The sequence below is a fragment of the Eurosta solidaginis genome, chromosome 1 (genome assembly GCF_040869045.1).
Source record: "Eurosta solidaginis isolate ZX-2024a chromosome 1, ASM4086904v1, whole genome shotgun sequence".
Taxonomy (NCBI): domain Eukaryota; kingdom Metazoa; phylum Arthropoda; class Insecta; order Diptera; family Tephritidae; genus Eurosta; species Eurosta solidaginis.
Window position 1 is genome coordinate 132,423,933 of NC_090319.1, and position 19,465 is coordinate 132,443,397.

The 19,465-nt window shown below is 36.4% G+C and overlaps 1 protein-coding gene across 9 annotated transcripts in view; it reads left to right on the forward strand.

The window, feature by feature from the left end:
• The window catches only part of Orco (odorant receptor co-receptor), a 1,419,553-nt gene that overhangs the window by 372,026 nt on the left and 1,028,062 nt on the right, over positions 1-19,465 (forward strand). The window contains exon 2 of one of the 9 annotated variants that reach the window (XM_067759844.1): positions 1,264-1,325. The exons of the other annotated variants lie outside the window; for them this stretch is intronic. The gene's annotated coding sequence lies outside the window, so the exon portion shown is untranslated. The remainder of the gene's footprint in view (positions 1-1,263; positions 1,326-19,465) is intronic. 9 annotated transcript variants of the gene reach the window in all.

Genomic DNA, 19,465 nt, shown 5'->3' on the forward strand with positions numbered 1-19,465 from the left:
TATTCGAAATTTAAAAAAAATTGTATGAGATATGCCGATATGGGTATCAAACGAAGGGTATTTCACTCCGCATTACAATAGGGACATGTTTGAGTATTCGAAAATAAAAAAGAATTGCATGAGATATGCCGATATGTGTATCAAACGAAATGTATTTCACTACGAATTACAATAGGGTTATTTTTGAGTAGGGTTGCCATTTGCGATTGCCACCTATTCGAAATTTAAAAAAAATTGCATGAGATATGCCGATATGGGTATCAAACGAAGGGTATTTCACTCCGCATTACAATAGGGACATGTTTGAGTATTCGAAAATAAAAAAGAATTGCATGAGATATGCCGATATGTGTATCAAACGAAAGGTATTTCACTACGCATTACAATAGGGCATCTTTGAGTAGGTTTGCCACTTGGGGTTGGGGTAGTTAGACGAAATAGTGCTATACTTTCGCATATTATATTAAAGCTTTAAAGGAGAACATTAAAGTTAAAAATCTTCTTAGAAAAATCTTAAACTTAATTTTTTAATTTCACACACGCTAATAAAATTGAAATGCAATATCAAGGCACCATGGCAAATTCAAGCAAAATATATTTAAATGCATATTTTTGGCAAATATGAAATGAATAATTGCAATTTCTCACAGATCACTATTAGAAAGATTTCTCAACATAGCAAAAATATATCTCACCACGGTAATTTGCTACCGTTGAACACTGGAAGCATATCGCTTCCCCTGTTCAATAATGACGCAATTGTAAAATATTAAGTATTGGTGAAGCAAGTTTCAATATTTGCATCAACTAGAAAAATGTGCGAATGCAATAGCGACGCAAGTGGTCCAGCGCGGAACAGCAAAGATTAGTACTCTTTAAAGTTTTTGTGCGCGTTATCTCGAAACTTTAAAATTGACATTTGCGTAATTATTGAACCGGAGAAGCGATATGTTCAATTCGAAAACGACATCTAACCATTTAACTGCTTACCAACAGATGGCGCTTAGGGAAGTAAGTTGACATTTAATTAAACTAATTGATAGTTGTCACAACTGATAGTTGTCATTCGTGAAATTTACAAGTTTTTGGAATGTAATAAAATTGTGAGACTTTCATAGTTTATAACTAAAAAAATATGTGAAGTTAATAATTCGGCGCATGAAGGTACTCGACCTAAATAACTTAGTTCTCGATTTCACTAATTATCATAACAATCCCTTATAATATAGGCTGGAATTACCCATTTAAAATTTTTCATTCCAGTTCATTTTGCGGTTAGCGTTTGATATGTTTTTGAAATCTATTTTTAAGGAAATCAAATATTGGTAAGTAAAAATATATAATATATGTAACATAACATTACGTATGTTTTGGTTTTATTGGTCTGTAAATAATTAATTATTATATTAATTTGTTGTCTTCAAAACCAACTTTATTATTTTTGTAAAATGTATATCCTGCAAGTTATATTATATTAAATAATTATGCATAGAAAACGAGTAAATTAGAAAAAACAAAGTTCATAGACCGTATAGCCGACTATTTTAAAACCCATTACGGTTTATCATTATTATTATTTTTTTTTTTGTAAAATTTATATTTTACAAGTTATATTATATTAAATAATTATACATAGAAAACGAGTAAATTAGAAAAAACAAATTTCATTGACCGTATAGCCGACTATTTCAAAACCCATGACGGTTTATCATCAGCGATCCACACATTGAAGGCTTGACGTTTTAACGCATCAGGCCATCAATGCACTTTGCAAGTTTCTATTTATAACTCGTTTTCTACTCTTTGTTGTTTATATTCTTTACCACCGTCAATTGAGTGCGCCAATCAGGTGCTATTTATTATCTCTTTAGACGAGGATTTTTGTTGCAGCCCATATGGTTTTCCTTCAAGCTCTTGCTTTTGCTAGAATTCCAAGGCGATTTTTCCGTAGACTGAAAGTATATAATGTTATGTTTTGTTTTTATTGGTCTGTAAATAATTATTATTATATTAATTTGTTGTCTTCAAGACCAACTTTATTATTTTTGTAAAATGTATATTTTACAAGATATATTATATTAAATAATTATACATAGGTAGGTGAAATGGCTGCGACCCTGGTCGCCCAAGTAGCTATTTAAAGTCGTTTTGATGCCATGTAACTCGTCTAAAAACCTACGGTATGTCACGGTCAATGTATTACAACAAGGCAGAGTTGTTGATAAAATTAAGAATATTCGAGATTGCTATCACAGATAACCCTCTGAGGTCTTCTAGAAACGAGGTTCCAAGGAACCTTATCCGGACTCTAGCTAGAGCCGGGCATTTACACATAAAGTGTCCTACTGTCTCCCCGGCATTTGGATCTTTGCAGTTTCGGCCGTACACTTTATACGGAATGCCAATATTTTCCGCATGCGTACCTACTGCCCAATGACCGGTGCAGACTGCTATCAGTTTGCGTGTGTTAGCCCTGGATTTGTTCAGAAGACTTCTCGTCCTCTTTCCATTATAGTTTGGCCAAATGGATTTTGATATCGTACAGGTGGTGATGTTGTTCCACTTTGTTTGTGCTTTCTTCAAGTAGAAGCTTTGGATATTCGCCTTGGCTACTGCTAAGGGTATACCTACTTCGACACTGGTTATTTCCTCGTTCATCTCCGATGAGCCTCTGCGTGCTAGCTCGTCGGCCTTCCCGTTACCCTCTATCCCCCTATGACCCGGGACCTAGATAACGCATAATTCTAGATTGGTGGATAACTGGGATATGAGTCGATTACAAGCCCATACTAATTTTGAGTTAATGTGTGGCGAGGAAAGCGCTTTTATCGCTGCTTGGCTATCCGACAGAATGCAAACTTTACCAGCTACATTCAAGCCCTCCAGTGATTTGCAGGCTTGCCAAATCGCGAGGATGTTTACTTGAAATACGCTGCATTGCGATGGGAGTCTGAATGATGCAGACAAATCTAAGGACTCAGAGAATTACCGCGAATTTTTCTTATCAGCGATCCACACATTGAAGGCTTGATGTTTTAACGCATCAGGCAATCAATGCACTTTGCAAGTTTCTATTTATAACTAGTTTTCTACTCTTTGTTGTTTATATTCCCTACCACCGTCAATTGAGTGCGCCAATCAGGTGCTATTATCTCTTTAAACAAGGATTTTTTTACAGCCCATATGGTTTTACTTCAAGCTCGTGCTTTTGCTAGGATTCCAAGGTGCTTTTTCCGTAGACTGAAAGTATATAATGTTATGTTTTGGTTTTATTGGTCTGTAAATAATTTCATTTTCATTTCATTTTTATTGAGCATTTTCTTATACCTATCTATTTACATATGTAGCAAAGCTACAATAGCAAAATAAAAATAAAAAATTTTAACATTATGAAGTATAAACTAACGAATGCATAATATGTGTATGAGACCGTGTAGATATAAGAAAACATAATTAAAAAAAAATTTTTAAGTTAAACGGTTTTATTGAAAACAATACTTACATGAAATAATAATAATACGAAAAGCTAGAAAATAATTGGGTAGGTCCTAGGTACTAGTCATCACACTCCTTATCAATCTAGGGCGTTGATCAGACAATTAAATAAAAGCGTTGGGCGCGTGAAATTTCTAAAAATGTGAGGCGTAGCATAACCTGATTAAGGTTCAGTTGGTTTTACTTATGACTATCAATAGAAATAATGGAATTGGAAATAATCCTTTAGGCGGGATATGTGGTTGCCCCAGTTCATGTTTTGGTCTACAGTTGCACCTAGATACCGAAAGTCTTCAACAACTTCAATTATAAAGCACTCGTTTTTACAAATAGCGAGCGGATTAAAAATACCATACTGAGCCATTTGGCACGAATTATACTGGAGAGCGAGACGCTCACAACTGGAGGAGTGGAAAACAATGTCTACGTCTGGCCTTATTTTTGCATTCAAGCTAAAAACATTAGTTTGGTTTTATTGCTGACAACGAGCTTGTGTTTAGCGAACCACGTTCTTAAAATATGTACATCATGATTTATGCTACTTATCAAGTCGAACGTATTTGATGAGCCGTGAGCTATCGCTAGATCATCTGCAAATGCAGTGACCTTCCCCAAGAATGGCATGTCGAAAATTGAATTTACGTAAACCACAAATAAAATAGGACTTTAATTGGATTAGAGCTACTGAGGGTTCCGCAGACTTTAACGCGTTGTACTCTTCCAGTAAGATACTATTTGAACCACTCATGTATAAATCCTCGAAAGCCAGTATGATATAATTTATCAAGTAGAATTACATGATCCACAGTATCAAAAGCTTTTGTGATGTCAACGAAAAGACTCGCGCAATGTCTGTTACTGTCCAACTCTTGGTGAATAAATATACAAGTATCTAATAGAGCATCCTCGGTTGACCGGTTGGCTCTAAATCTGAACTGCCTTGGGCTGAAAAAGCTCTTGCTTTCAAGAAATAGTAAAATTCGGCTTTTAAGGGCTTTCTCGAAAACCTTTGAAATGGAAGGTACTAATGAAATTGGCCTATAATTGTTTTTATCTTCCCTGTTACCCTTCTTGAATAGAGGAATAATAATAGCGCATTTCAAGTCTTCTGGAAAAGTTCCTGAGTAAACGCTAGCATTGAAGAGATGTTTCAGAATGTCTAGTAGCTTAAGGGCTATATTTTTAAGCAATTGGTTGGAAATAGCATCATGACCACAAGAACCGGAGTTGTTAAGTTGTTTTATTATTGTTAGGATTTCAGAGCCAGAGAAAGGTTCAAACAAAAAACTATTGCCTGAAGTAGTTCCTTCCCAACTGGCATCACACAATTGCAGGAATAGGCATTAGATTGACCGACTGAAACAAGAAAATCATTAAATATATTAGATACAGCAGAGGAGTCGTCAATGATGTTGCCATGATCACTTAGAGCAATAGACTTCTCATCACCGATGCCGTTTGGGTTGATAATACTATTAACAATTTCTCATTCCTTCTATGTGTTGCCGCTATATTCTAGTAACCTATTACGAAAATAAGTATCTCTCTGCGACTTAATATTTTTTGTAACTGCTTACACAACTTTTTACACCTGGAATGGAGCTCTTGATTATTTGGGTATTTCCAACACTTTGCACCCAGTCTATTCTTAAGCTTTGTCTTCTTGATAAGGTCAAAACTTATCCAAGGTTTAAGTTTAATTTTATTTCTTCGTGGAGCGCGGGTAAAGCTAACAAACTGGATATAATTTTGAAGCAAATTTAAAAATGTAGAGTACGCCTTGGATATGCCAGTCTCTGAATAAACATCAGCCCAATCTTCTTGACGTAATTTTTCCTTTAGTAGTTAATTTTTGTTATTTTTGGTTTTTCATTTTTTTTCTTGAAATCCTATCATGACACCAGTCATCGAGTGATCTGTAATATTCAGATCCAGATTAATACCAGTGAAGGTTCACAAACTGTTGGAACGGCAAAAAATATGATCCAAGCAGGTGCCAGAAGAAATCCTTGTTGGTTCGTTTAAATAGGAAATAAATCCGTTACTCGCCATTAATGCTAGATAGTTCTCAGAACTTGCACTAAATTGTAAAATATCTAAATTCAAATCACCTAGTATAACTGCAACACTCGATTTTTCATTTTGAGAATTCCTCCAGAAAGGATTGACTAGATTCAGAGTGAAACCTGTAAACGCAAATCAGGGCTAAAACCTTATTATCATATTTTATTGAAACTTTCAAGATATCTGCGCTCGTTAAACTATATTTAAAAAATTTGCAATCCAGTGAATTGCGTACAAAAACTCCTACTCCACCTGCAGAATATTCATCATTATAGTTAGCAAAAAAATCGTAATTAGGAATATTGTAAAAATTCGTCTCATGAGAATATATCCATATTTCGGATACAAATATTACATCTGGGTAGTCTGGAAATGTTTCTTAGTTACACAGTTATGAGTCGAAGCTCTGCCGTAGACTACGAATATTTTGATGAATAATATAAAGAGCATTTCTATCAGAAATAACCTGATCTACAGAATTTAAAGGGATGTTAATGATGAAGTTGTTGGTGCTGATATCGTTAATTTCCATTAGTTTAAAGATAATAATTTAATAATAATAATATTTAACAAGTAAGGACGGGACTGTCTTCGGCTGTGCCGAAGACTTCATACTTTTCATGAATGGGGCTGAACAATAATCTTATCCCGTTCGTAATCTCCGAATAATCGGATGTATAAGATAAGAAATATATAGTGAACAGATCTACATGCCTAAACGATTTTTAAGATAAATATAAAGTAAAAATTAGGTAGGTACTTTGTGTGACGATGGAAAGTTTCAGGTTTTTTGTGGTCTGCGTGTAAAAACTATGACTACGAATCACGTACAATATATGACGTAAACGTAACTATTTGATGAAATTTTATGAATTTTGGAGCTTCTAGCCGTAAAAAAGGGGCAAAAAAATACAGTTTATATGGGGTATATAATATATGTACCACAGATCTCTAGGATTTTTTCAGACAACAATATATGCTATATACGTAAGCATTTGGTGAAATTTGAAGCTTCTAGCTGTTAAAATGGGGCAGAAATTGCGCAAAGTTTCTTATCTGAACAATCTGTTGTATGATATATATACTATATATACCACCGATCTCAATGATTTTTTCAGACAACAATTTACACTATACACGTAAGCATTTGGTGAAATTGGAAGCTTCTAGCTGTTAAAATGGGGAAGAAATTGCGCAAAGTTTCTTATCTGAACAATCGGTTGTATGAGATTATATATCACCGGTCTCTATGATTTTTTCAGACAACAATATACGCTATACACGTAAATATTTGGTGAAGTTTTCAACATATCTAAAAGATTTTTAAGATAAATCTAAAATAAAAAAATAGGTAGATACTTTGTGTGAGGATGCAAAGGTTCACGTTTTTTGTGGTCTGCATGTAAAAACTATGACTACGGATCACTTATTTCAAAAATATATGACGTAAACGTAACTATTTGATGAAATTTGATGAATTTTGAAGCTTCTATCCATAAAAAAGGGGCAAAAATGACAGTTTATATGAAGTATATAATATATATACCACCGATCTCTATGATTTTTTCAGACAACAATATATGCTATATACGTAAGCATTTGGTGAAATTTGAAGCTTCTAGCTGTTAAAACGGGGCAGAAATTGCGCAAAGTTTCTTATCTGAACAATCGGTTGTAAGAGATATTATACTATGTATACCACCGATCTCAATGATTTTTTCAGACATCAATATATGCTATACACGTAAGCATTTGGTGAAATTTGAAGCTTCTAGCTGTTAAAATGGGGCCGAAATCGTAAAAAAAAATATATATATATACTATGTATATATACTATATATACCATCATATATATATTATATATCTCACCCGATCTCTATGATTTTTTTCCACAACAATGAATACTATATACGTAAGCAATCGATGAAATTTGAAGCTTATAGCTGTTAAAATGGGGTAGAAATTGCGAAAAGTTTCTTATCTGAACAATCGGTTGTATGAGATATATACTATATATACAACCGATCTCTATGATTTTTTCACACACAAAATATATGCCATATACGTAAGCATTCGGTGAAAGTTGAAGCTTCTAGCTGTTAAAACGGGGCAGAAATTGCGCAAAGTTTCTTATCTGAACAATCGGTTGTATGAGATATAGGCCCCTATTATGAGCATCTTTCGATCTTCGATCTTCGTTGGCTATCGAACATCGAAAATCGAATTAGAAGTTGGTATTATGACACCTCATCTCTGTCGAAATTTTCGTTGTGTACCGAATTTTGTAGCGAATATAAATTTGTTGTCGACGCTGTATCGAATAGAAAAAGAATTGTTTAAATTGTAAGTTTTTTGTATTTATGTTCTAATTTTTACTACCCTAGTAGTAATTTTAAACTATTTGAATTAATTTTATATAGGTCCAAGTTCGTGAGTACAAAACAACAGCTTGAAAGACTGGTTTCAATTATGGAAAAAAATTCCCATATAGCAAAATTAAATTGCACAAAGGTTCAGGTGACAAAAAAGTGGGATGATATAACAGTGGAGCTGAACTGTTTAGGACCACCAGTAAGAACGACGAAAAAGTGGATTAAGGTGAACTAAAGAAACCACAGAAGTCAATTCTGTATAATACAACTTTATTTTTGTCGTCTCAGGTGTGTGCTGACATGAAGTCAAAAACAAAAACAAAAATGTCGGAGAACATAGTGGAATACCGTGCAACTGGTGGTGGACCAACCAGGTTAAATATCTTTACGCATTCAGAAGAGTCTATAACGGGTTTGTTAAGTCTTCAGACCAGTGTAGATCCACCTGGACAAGAGCATGGCCTTAGTACTAATGCGAATGAAGAATGTGAAGGATATGATTGTGGAGCGATTATATAGTGATAACTTGGAATCGGATGAGAATTTGGAAGTAAGTGGACAAAGTGGTGCACTTGATGAGGAGAGGCCACGAAAAGCAAATCGAAGAAGTGCAGCAAAAACGATAGGCTCAAACTATTGCAAGAGCAGACAGCAAATCAAAAAATGTTTAAGAAGAGATGCTGAAAGAGAACGTATAGCTTGGAGTACTATTATAAACGTGATTTTTTTAAATTGAAACAAGAAAAGCTGGAGTTGTATAAAAGCCAAATAAAAAAATAAGGCCATCAGAAATGTATGCTTTAAGTGCTGAACAATACCTGATTTTTTTTTTTTTTAACATACATATGAAACTGAAGTGATATTTTTTATACCAAATTTATAATAAAATTTAAGACTGTATTTTGAAAACTGAAAATCTTTAGCTTCTAAGAACCATAATGAATTTACCAAATATTTTTTTATATATATACATGTATATGAATTTTTATTTCAATAAAATGAAGTATCTACAAAACTCGCAATATTTAGTTTCTGATTTCTTCTGCTTCCGAGTTGGTTGTGCATTCAATTTCGGCGAATGGGATATCATGGTAGTCATCTTCATTAGATAACTCTTCTACAGAAATTTGTATTGTGCAAAGCCGCACACACGTTTATAATTTGTATTGGTTTTTCTGGTGTGTAGTGAAGGGCTCTTGCCTGTTCCAAATGTGATTTCAAGGCCGACATATTGAACACACAAGAATCATGTGTTAAAAATAAATAAATGTAAGGCGCGATAACCTCCGAAGAGATCTAAGGCCGAGCTTCTCTTCCAATTTGCGTCGTGCTCCTCTTGATTTTTCCCTACAAATTGGCCGGACGGGACCTACATGTTTTATGCCGACTCCGAACGGCATCTGCAAGGCAGATGAGTTTTCACTGAGAGCTTTTCATGGCAGAAATACAATCGGAGCGCTTGCCAGACACTGCCGAGGGGCGACCCCGCTTAGAAAAATTTTCTTCTAATTGAAAAATCTTATTTCTAAAATTTTGATGTTGCTTTGCCCGGGAGTTGAACCCAGGGCATACGGTGTGATAGGCGGAGCACGCTACCATCACACCACGGTGGTCGCCATGTGAATCATGTGTTGCTCCCGGATATTTTGCATTTATGTATCGTATAGTCATAGAATGGTCACAAACCTAAAAAATATTTGTATAAAGATGTAAACTTATGTATTTACAACCTGAAACTAATATCAAAATGGTATACTTACAATCATAGCATTAAGGCTGTAGAATCCTTTTCTGTTGTAATATAAATTCTGTAATTATTTTTTGGGAGCAACAATTTTAATGTCTGTGCCATCAACACATCCAATAATCCCTGGAATTCTGCTAATATTATAGAAATGCAACTTTGATTGATGTAGCTCAGCCTCTTCATAATTGAATTTTATCCATCTTTCACAAATAAAATTTTCCAAGACATTCAACACCTCTGTTAGCACCACAGACACATTCGGCTGGGCAAGTACGAATGCATTTTCGTTTCCAATGCTCAGTTGGTAGGAACCCCGAGCACAAAATCGGAGAACTGTTGCCTATTTTAGAATATTAGGAATATGCTTGGCTCTTGTGCATTGCTGAAGCAGTTCATCTGTACTGGACAACAAGTCCATGAACGCTTCTTTGGACAGTCTGAAGTTTTGAATAAATCTATAAACAAAATTTATAATTTCAACAATTTAACAACTTATTTAGAAAGGTATGGAGGATATATGCTATAGTGGTCCGATTCGGCCGGTTCCGACAAATGTCTAATCTGACACCCAAATACACCCGCTCACCAAATTTTTAGCATTATACTTGAATTGCTAAACCATACATATTTATAACCCTTTTCCTTTTTAATTTTGCTAACAGCAGCATACAAAGCTCTATTGTAATTAGTTAAGCTATTATTTATGTAAATTTTTTGTTTATTGTTGGTCCCTGAAAACAATCCGGTAGTTAGTTTATTCTTGGCCTAAGATTTTGTACTCATTACTTTGCGCTTTACTTCCATTGAAGAGAACCGAACACAGAGCACTTTACGTGGTGAAGACGAAGAGCCATTGACCGTTTTTATATATCGCCTTACGATTTGGCCAGGCGACACAGAAACCCCTACCGCTCTCACAACTAATTGTTCAAGACATTCGTCAATTTTATCGAAAGTTAAGTTGGGCAAACCTACAATTTCAATGTCCCTCTCCATGTGTTTCTGCTCACTCCAATTCAGCTTATGTTCCAGCTTAGCGACTCTCTCTTATAACGCATCATTCTCCCCTTTTAGACTATTTATTGTCGCCAAAAAGTCAGTGTCAATTGCTTTGAGGTTAATGATCTCTTTGTACAAGAGTTCAAGAGTTATTACATTATCACTCTCCACGCTATTTACTGTATTTTCGTTTTCCGAGTTTTTGCTGACAGACATGTTATCAGCATTGCGCTGCACAGTGTTATGTTGTTGTTGTTGCAGATCATTTGGAAAACCGGTTGTGCCTGGTGTTTTTGGCTAACTATTTTTCTGCAGGTTGACATTTGTGGGTTTAAATTGTTGTTGTAAAATCTGAGTTGGTGGCAAAGCATCTCGGTGTAAAGAGCTTCGGCGCGCAGATGAGCACGAATCGCACCGATACTTAGCATTCGAGGCTTTCATATATTCGATCTCCGCTGTAGTTATTTTGACACATAAGCCGTGAAAAATGAGATTGCATTCTACACAAACAACTTTAGTTGGATCAAAGCTATCAATCTTAACCTTGCATAGTACACAGTTCGTGATTCAGTATTTTAAGCTATTGGGGGCAACTATGTATTTAAAAGATTTATTAATAATGTCACTTTTGTTTTTTTTTTTTTTGATTTTGTTGTTTTTACTCTTATTGGTTTTCTAGTATTTTTTTGGTTTATTATTAATTATTAATCGTGAAAACTCAGCGTGCACCCCAAACAGCACAAGCAAACACCTCCGTGATATTCGATTTAGTCGCATTAAACTTATTATATTAATTTGTTGTCTTCAAGACCAACTTTATTATTTTTGTAAAATGCATATTTTACAAGTTATATTATATTAAATAATTATAAATAGAAAACGAGTAAATTAGAAAAAACAAAGATCATAGACCGTATAGCCGACTATTTCAAACCCCATGACGGTTTATCATCAGCGATCCACACATTGAAGGCTTGACGTTTTAACGCATCATTTCTATTTATAACTCGTTTTCTACTCTTTGTTGTTTATATTCTTTACCATCGTCAATTGAGTGCGCCAATCAGGTGCTTTATCTCTTTAGACGAAGATTTTTGTTTCAGCCCATATGGTTTTCCTTCAAGCTCTTGCTTTTGCTAGGATCTCATGGTGCTTTTTCCGTGGACTGAAAGTATATGATGTTACGTTTTGGTTTTATTGGTCTGTAAATAATTAATTATTATATTAATTTGTTGTATTAATGACCAACTTTATTATTTTTGTAAAATGTATATATTACAAGTTATATTACATTAAATAATTATACATAGAAAACGAGTAAATTAGAAAAAAAAAGTTCATAGACCGTATAGCCGACTATTTCAAAACCCACGACGGTTTATCATCAGCGATCCACATATTGAAAGCTCGACGTTTTAACGCATCAGGCTATCAATGCACTTTGCAAGTTTATATTTATAACTCGTTTTCTACTCTTTGTTGTTTATATTCTTTACCATCGTCAATTGAGTGCGCCAATCAGGTGCTTTATCTCTTTATACGAGGATTTTTGTTGCAGCCCATATGGTTTTCCTTCAAGCTCTTGCTTTTACTAGGATTCCAAGGTGCTTTTTCCGTAGACTGAAAATATATATGTAATTTTATGTTTTGGTTTTATTGGTCTGATAATAATTTTTATTATATTAATTTGTTGTCTTCAAGACCAACTTTATTATTTTTGTAAAATGTATATTTTACAAGTTATATTATATTAATTAATTATACATAGGTAGGTGAAATGGCTGCGACCTTGGTCGCCCAAGTTGCTATTTAAAGCCGTTTTGATGCCATGTAACTCGTCTAAAAACCTACGGTATGTTACGGTCAATGTATTACAACCAGCCAGAGTTGTTGATAAAATTAAGAATATTCGAGATGCTATCACAGATAACCCTCTGAGGTGTTCTAGAAACGGGGTTCCAAGGAACCTTAGCCGGACTCTAGCTAGAGCCGGGCATTTACACATATAGTGTCCTACTGTCTCCCTGGCATTTGGATATTTGCAGTTTCGGCCGTACCCTTTATACGGAATGCCCATCTTTTCCGCATGCGTACCTACTGCCCAATGACCGGTGCAGACTGCGATCACTTTGCGTGTGTTAGCCCTGTATTTGTTCAAAAGACTTTTCGTCCTCTTTCCATTATAGTTTGGCCAAATGGATTGTGATATCGCACAGGTGGTGATGTTATTCCACTTTGTTTGTGCTTTCTTCAAGTAGAAGCTTTGGATATTCCCCTTGGCTACTGCTAAGGGTATACCTACTTCGACACTGGTTATTTCTTCGTTCATCTCCGATGAGCCCCTGCGTGCTAGCTCGTCGGCCTTCTCGTTACCCTCTATCCCCCTATGACCCGGGACCCAGATAAAGCGTAATTCTAGATTGGTGGATAACTGGGATATAAGTCACTTACAAGCCCACACTAATTTTGAGTTAATCTCTGGCGAGGAAAGCGCTTTTATCGCTGCTTGGCTATCCGACAGGATGCAAACTTTACCAGCTACATGCAAACCCTTCAGTGATTTGCAGGCTTGCTAAATCGCGAGGATTTTTGCTTCAAACACGCTGCAGTGCGATGGAGTCTGAATGATGCAGAGGAATCTAGGAATGAGAGAATTACCCCGAATTTTTCTTATCAGCGATCCACACATTGAAGGCTTGATGTTATAACGCATCAGGCAATCAATGCACTTTGCAAGTTTCTATTATAACCCGTTTTCTATTCTTTGTTGTTTATATTCTCTACCACCGTCAATTGAGTGTGCCAATGAGGTGCTATTATCTCTTTAAACGAGGATTTTTGTTGCAGCCCATATGGTTTTCCTTCAAGCTCTTGTTTTGCTAGGATTCCAAGGTGCTTTTTCCGTAGACTGAAAGTATATAATGTTAATTTTTTGGTTTTATTGGTCTGTAAATAATTACTTATTATACTAATTTGTTGTCTTCAAGACCAACTTTATTATTTTTGTAAAATGTATATTTTGCAAGTTATATTATATTAAATAATTATATTAGAGAAAAGTTGTAGGTTTTACAAACGGCGATGGTTACTAAGACATGTTTCTGAATTTCACTTCATCATCAGCTAGCTTTTCGGGAGCTGAGCGTTAAACTCGAATCTCCTAGTAACCATTGCCGTTTGTAAACTTACAGTTTTTCTCTAATATCAATTACAAAAACCATTGTATTAAGCAATATGAGCAAAGTACGCTAATTAAATACATATGATCATATTGATATAATAGTAACAGCGGGAGTATTAAAAACAAATACTGTAAAACTCCGAACAAATGTTACTAAGCTTTCAAAAGCGCGCCTAAAAATCATATCCACACCATTAGGAATAAACTACATACAGAGTGTATGTGCCTACATGGTGATCAAAAGGAATATAAACAAAAAGGAAACTCTTAGAGACCAATTGTACAGCGAACAACGGGACATTCATATGGCTTAGCAGCTAAAGGCACTTTGCACTGATATGAATGTTGGAGATTCGAGTTCAACGTTCAGCTCCCGAAAAGCTAGCTGATGAAGAAGTGAAATTCAGAAACATTTCCTAGTAACCATCGCCGTTTGTAAAACTTACAATTTTTCTCTAATATCAATTACAAAAACCATTGTATAAAGCAATATGAGCAAAGCCCGCTAATTAAATACATATGATCATATTTATATAATAGTACAGCGGAAGTATTAAAAAACAAATACTGTAAAAATCCGAACAAATGTTACTAAGCTTTCAAAAGCGCGCCTAAAAATCATATCCACACCATTAGGAATAAACTACATACAGAGTGTATGTGCCTACATGGTGATCAAAAGGGATATAAACAAAAAGGCAACTCTTAGAGACCAATTGTACAGCGAACAACGGGACATTCATATGGCTTAACAGCTAAAGGCACTGAATGTTGGAGATTCGCGTTCAACGTTCAGCTCCCGAAAAGCTAGCTGATGAAGAAGTGAAATTCAGAAACATGTCCTAGTAACCATCGCCGTTTGTAAAACTTACAATTTTTCTCTAATATCAATTACAAAAGCCATTGTATAAAGCAATATGAGCAAAGCTCGCTAATTAAATACATATGATCATTAAATAATTATAAATAGAAAACGAATAAATTAGAAAAAACAATGTTCATAGACCGTATAGCCGACTATTTCAAAACCCATGATGGTTTATCATCAGCGATCCACACATTGAAAGCTTGACGTTTTAACGCATCAGGCCATCAATGCTCTTTGCAAGTTTCTATTTATAACTCGTTTTCTACTCTTTGTTATTTATATTCTTTGTTGTTTATATTCTTTACCACCGTCAGAGACTCTAAGCTCCTTGTAGATGCTCACTTCCCGGATGGATCGGGGGAGGGAGTACGCGATACAGAGATGACACATCAGGAAGTACCTGTTGGCCTCATAGACATTCTTTTAGCGGAGAAGAAAATTGCATGGGCAATAGATAGCTTCTCTCCATATAAATAACCGGGCGTGGATGGTATTCTACCTATTATGCTGCAGAAGACTCAGAAATCTTTGGTTAAGGAACTAAAGGAGATCTTCGAGGCATGCATTCGTCTCAATCACATTCCGGTCTCGTGGACGAAAACAAGGGTGGTTTTCATCCCTAAGGCCGGCAAAAGGGGGCATGAAGTAGCCAAAGACTTTCGGCCAATAAGTCTCACGTCCTTTGTTCTGAAAACGTTGGAAAGGCTACTAGATATACTTACATATACGGGAGCTTCTAGGCGAGGCTCCACTTTCCACGGCACAGCACGCGTACCTGAGAGGGAAATCGCGCTACATGAGGTAGTTCGAATTGTGGAAAACTCCCTTCATCACAAGCAGTTCACTCTGGCTGCGTTTGTTGATGTGAAAGGCGCGTTTAACAATGTAAAAGCCGAAGCGATTTAGGCTGCCCTCGGTAGGGCAGGGGTTGAAGAGCCACTACGGCTTTGGATTTCAACCCTGCTCCGCAACCGCGTAATAACAGCAGAGATAGGCGGCGCTAGTGTTGGCAAGCAGGTATGCAGAGCACACCACAGGGAGGGGGGGGGGGGGGGGTGGAGTGCTTTCACCTCTGCTTTGGTTGATCACCATAAATGAAATCCTAGGAAAACTTAACGCAGGGGGGTTAAGATCGTGGCGTATGCCGACGACGTGGCGATCTTGGTCTCTGGTCCTTTCTCCGTAATAAGCGAAATCATGGAAAGAGCCTTGGCTAAACTCAGCAGGTGGGCACAGGGATGTGGCCTGAGGTTAAATCCCGACAAGACGGACCTGCTTCTCTTCACGAGGAAGTACAAGCCACCTCCCTTCAGACGACCACTCTTAAACGGCCAGCAACTAACCCTGTCATCGAGTACCAAGTATCTTGGACTAACAATTGACAGCAAGTTGAATTGGAAACTATGCATCGAAGAGCGGGTACGGCAGGCCTGCAAAAAGTCCAGCGCACTGCGTGCGTTGGTGCCATAGGGGCCGGACGCACTTGCCTCACATTTGCTTTAGACCCCATTTTGCACCTGCTTCCGATCGACTTACATATACTTTGTACATCGTCACAAACTGCACTGAGACTCAGAGAGTCTGGGTGTTGGAAGGATACTCAGCAAGGGCATAGCAGTATCCTAAAGAAACTTCCGGATGGTACATGGAGTACCGAGACTGATTACTACCCTCGCAAACTGAAGTTTGAGTACGGTTGTAATACCGCCATTTCCAGCAGGAACTAGTTTAAGAGAAACCCGGGCATAAGGGTCGACGACATCCAAATCTACACTGACGGCTCTATGATGGAATCGGGAGTGGGGGCCGGAGTCTTCTCTGAGTCCCTAGATTTGTCTGCATCATCGCACTGCAGTGTGTTTCAAGCAGAAATCCTCGCGATTTGGCAAGCCTGCAAATCACTGGAGGGCTTGAATGTAGCTGGTAAAGTTTGCATCCTGTCGGATAGCCAAGCAGCGATAAAAGCGCTTTCCTCGCCACACATTAACTCAAAATTAGTGTGGGCTTGTAAGCGACTCATATCCCAGTTATCCACCAATCTAGAATTAAGCGTTATCATAGGGGGATAGAGGGTAACGAGAAGGCCGACGAGCTAGCACACAGGGGCTCATCGGAGATGAACGAGGAAATAACCAGTGTCGAAGTAGGTATACCCTTAGCAGTAGCCAAGGGGAATATCCAAAGCTTCTACTTGAAAAAAGCACAAACAAAGTGGAATAACATCACCACCTATGCGATATCAAAATCCATTTGGCCAAGCTATGATGGAAAGAGGACGGGAAGTCTTCTGAACAAATCCAGGACTAACACACGCAAACTGATAGCAGTCTGCACCGGTCATTGGGCAGTAGGTACGCATGCGGAAAAGATGGGCATTCCGTATAAAGAGTACTGCCGAAGCTGCAAATATCCAAATTCCAGGGAGACAGTAGAACACTTTATGTGTAAATGCCCGGATCTAGCTAGAGCCCGGCTAAGGTTCCTTGGAACCCCGTTTCTAGAAGACCTCAGAGGGTTATCTGTTATAGCAATCTGGAATATTCTTTATTTTGTCAACAACTCTGGCTGGTTGTAATACATTGACCGTAACATACCGTAGGTTTTTAGACGAGTTACATGGTATCAAAACGGCTTTAAATAGCTACTTGGGCGACCAGGGTCGCAGCCATTTCACCTACCTATGTGTAATTATTTAATATAATATAACTTGTAAAATATACATTTTATAAAAATAATAAAGTTGGTCTTGAAGACAACAAATTAATATAATAATTAATTATTTACAGACCAATAAAACCAAAACATAAAATTATATGCTTTCAGTCTACGGATAAAGCACCTTGGAATCCTAGCAAAAGCAAGAGCTTGAAGGAAAACCATAAGGGCTGCAACAAAAATCCTCGTCTAAAGAGATAATAGCACCTGATTGGCGCACTCAATTGACGATGGTGAAGAATATAAACAACAAAGAGTAGAAAACGAGTTATAAATAGAAACTTGCAAAGTGCATTGATGGCCTGATGCGTTAAAACGTCAAGCCTTCAATGTGTGGATCGCTGATGATAAACCGTCATGGATTTTGAAATAGTCGGCTATACGGTCTATGATTTTTGTTTTTTATAATTTACTCGTTTTCTATTTATAATTATTTAATATAATATAACTTGTAAAATATACATTATACAAAAATAATAAAGTTGGTCGTGAAGACAGCAAATTAATATAATAATTAATAAGATCGCGGGTTCGAATCGAGCTCAAGGCCTAACAATAATTTTTTATCATTATTATTGTTATGATAAATTTTTTCCTTAATTGAAAAAATTTTTAAATTAGAATAGAAGAAAGAAAAAATTTTAGACAACTGCCAAAGCTCGTTGTATAGATCCATTTCGGGAACTGCTAAATTCCTTCATCGGCAACGTTTAGGCGCTGCTGCTATAACCATTCAGCCATCACAGCGGTTTTTTGTTTGTCTTCATTAATCCTACTTCTATTCCGGTTCGTGCCAATTGATATTCACAACACTGCGACATCTGTTACAGAATGGATGTGAAAATTGGACTTGTTTGATGGCAATGCTGCCATAGTGTCATATTTTATTGACACTTTTTCCCAGTGCTCTGGGATGTATTAACAATTTTTGTTGTTATATCGGCCTACTGATTTGTAAGATCGCGGGTTCGAATCGAGCTCAAGGCCTAACAATAATTTTTTATCATTATTATTGTTATGATAAATTTTTTCTTAATTGAAAAAATTTTTAAATTAGAATAGGAGAAAGAAAAAATTTTAGACAACTGCCAAAGATCGTTGTATAGATCCATTTCGGGAACTGCTAAATTCCTTCATCGGCACGTTTAGGCGCCGCTGCCATAACCATTCAGCCATCACAGCGGTTTTTTGTTTGTCTTCATTAATCCTACTTCTATTCTGGTTCGTGCCAATTGATATTCACAACACTGCGACGTCTGTTGCAGAATGGATGTGAAAATTGGACTTGTTTGATGGCAATGCTGCCATAGTGTCATATTTTATTGACACTTTTTCCCCGTGCTCTGGGCTGTATTAACAATTTTTGTTGTTATACCGGCCTACTGATTTGTAAGATCGTGGGTTCGAATCGAGCTCAAGGCCTAACAATAATTTTTTATCATTATTATTGTTATGATAAATTTTTTCTTAATTGAAAAAATTTTTAAATTAGAATAGAAGAAAGAAAAAATTTTAGACAACTGCCAAAGCTATTTGTATAGATCCATTTCGGGAACTGCTAAGTTCCTTCATCGGCAACGTTTAGGCGCCGCTGCTATAACCATTCAGCCATCACAGCAGTTTTTTGTTTGTCTTCATTAATCCTACTTCTATTCTGGTTCGTGCCAATTGATATTCACGACACTGCGACATCTGTTACAGAATGGATGTGAAAATTGGACTTGTTTGATGGCAATGCTGCCATAGTGTCATATTTTATTGACACTTTTTCCCCGTGCTCTGGGATGTATTAACAATTTTTGTTGTTATATCGGCCTACTGATTTGTAAGATCGCGGGTTCGAATCGAGCTCAAGGCCTAACAATAATTTTTTATCATTATTATTGTTATGATAAATTTTTTCTTAATTGAAACAATTTTTAAATTAGAATAGAAGAAAGAAAAAATTTTAGACAACTGCCAAAGCTCGTTGTATAGAACCATTTCGGGAACTGCTAAATTCCTTCATCGGCAACGTTTAGGCG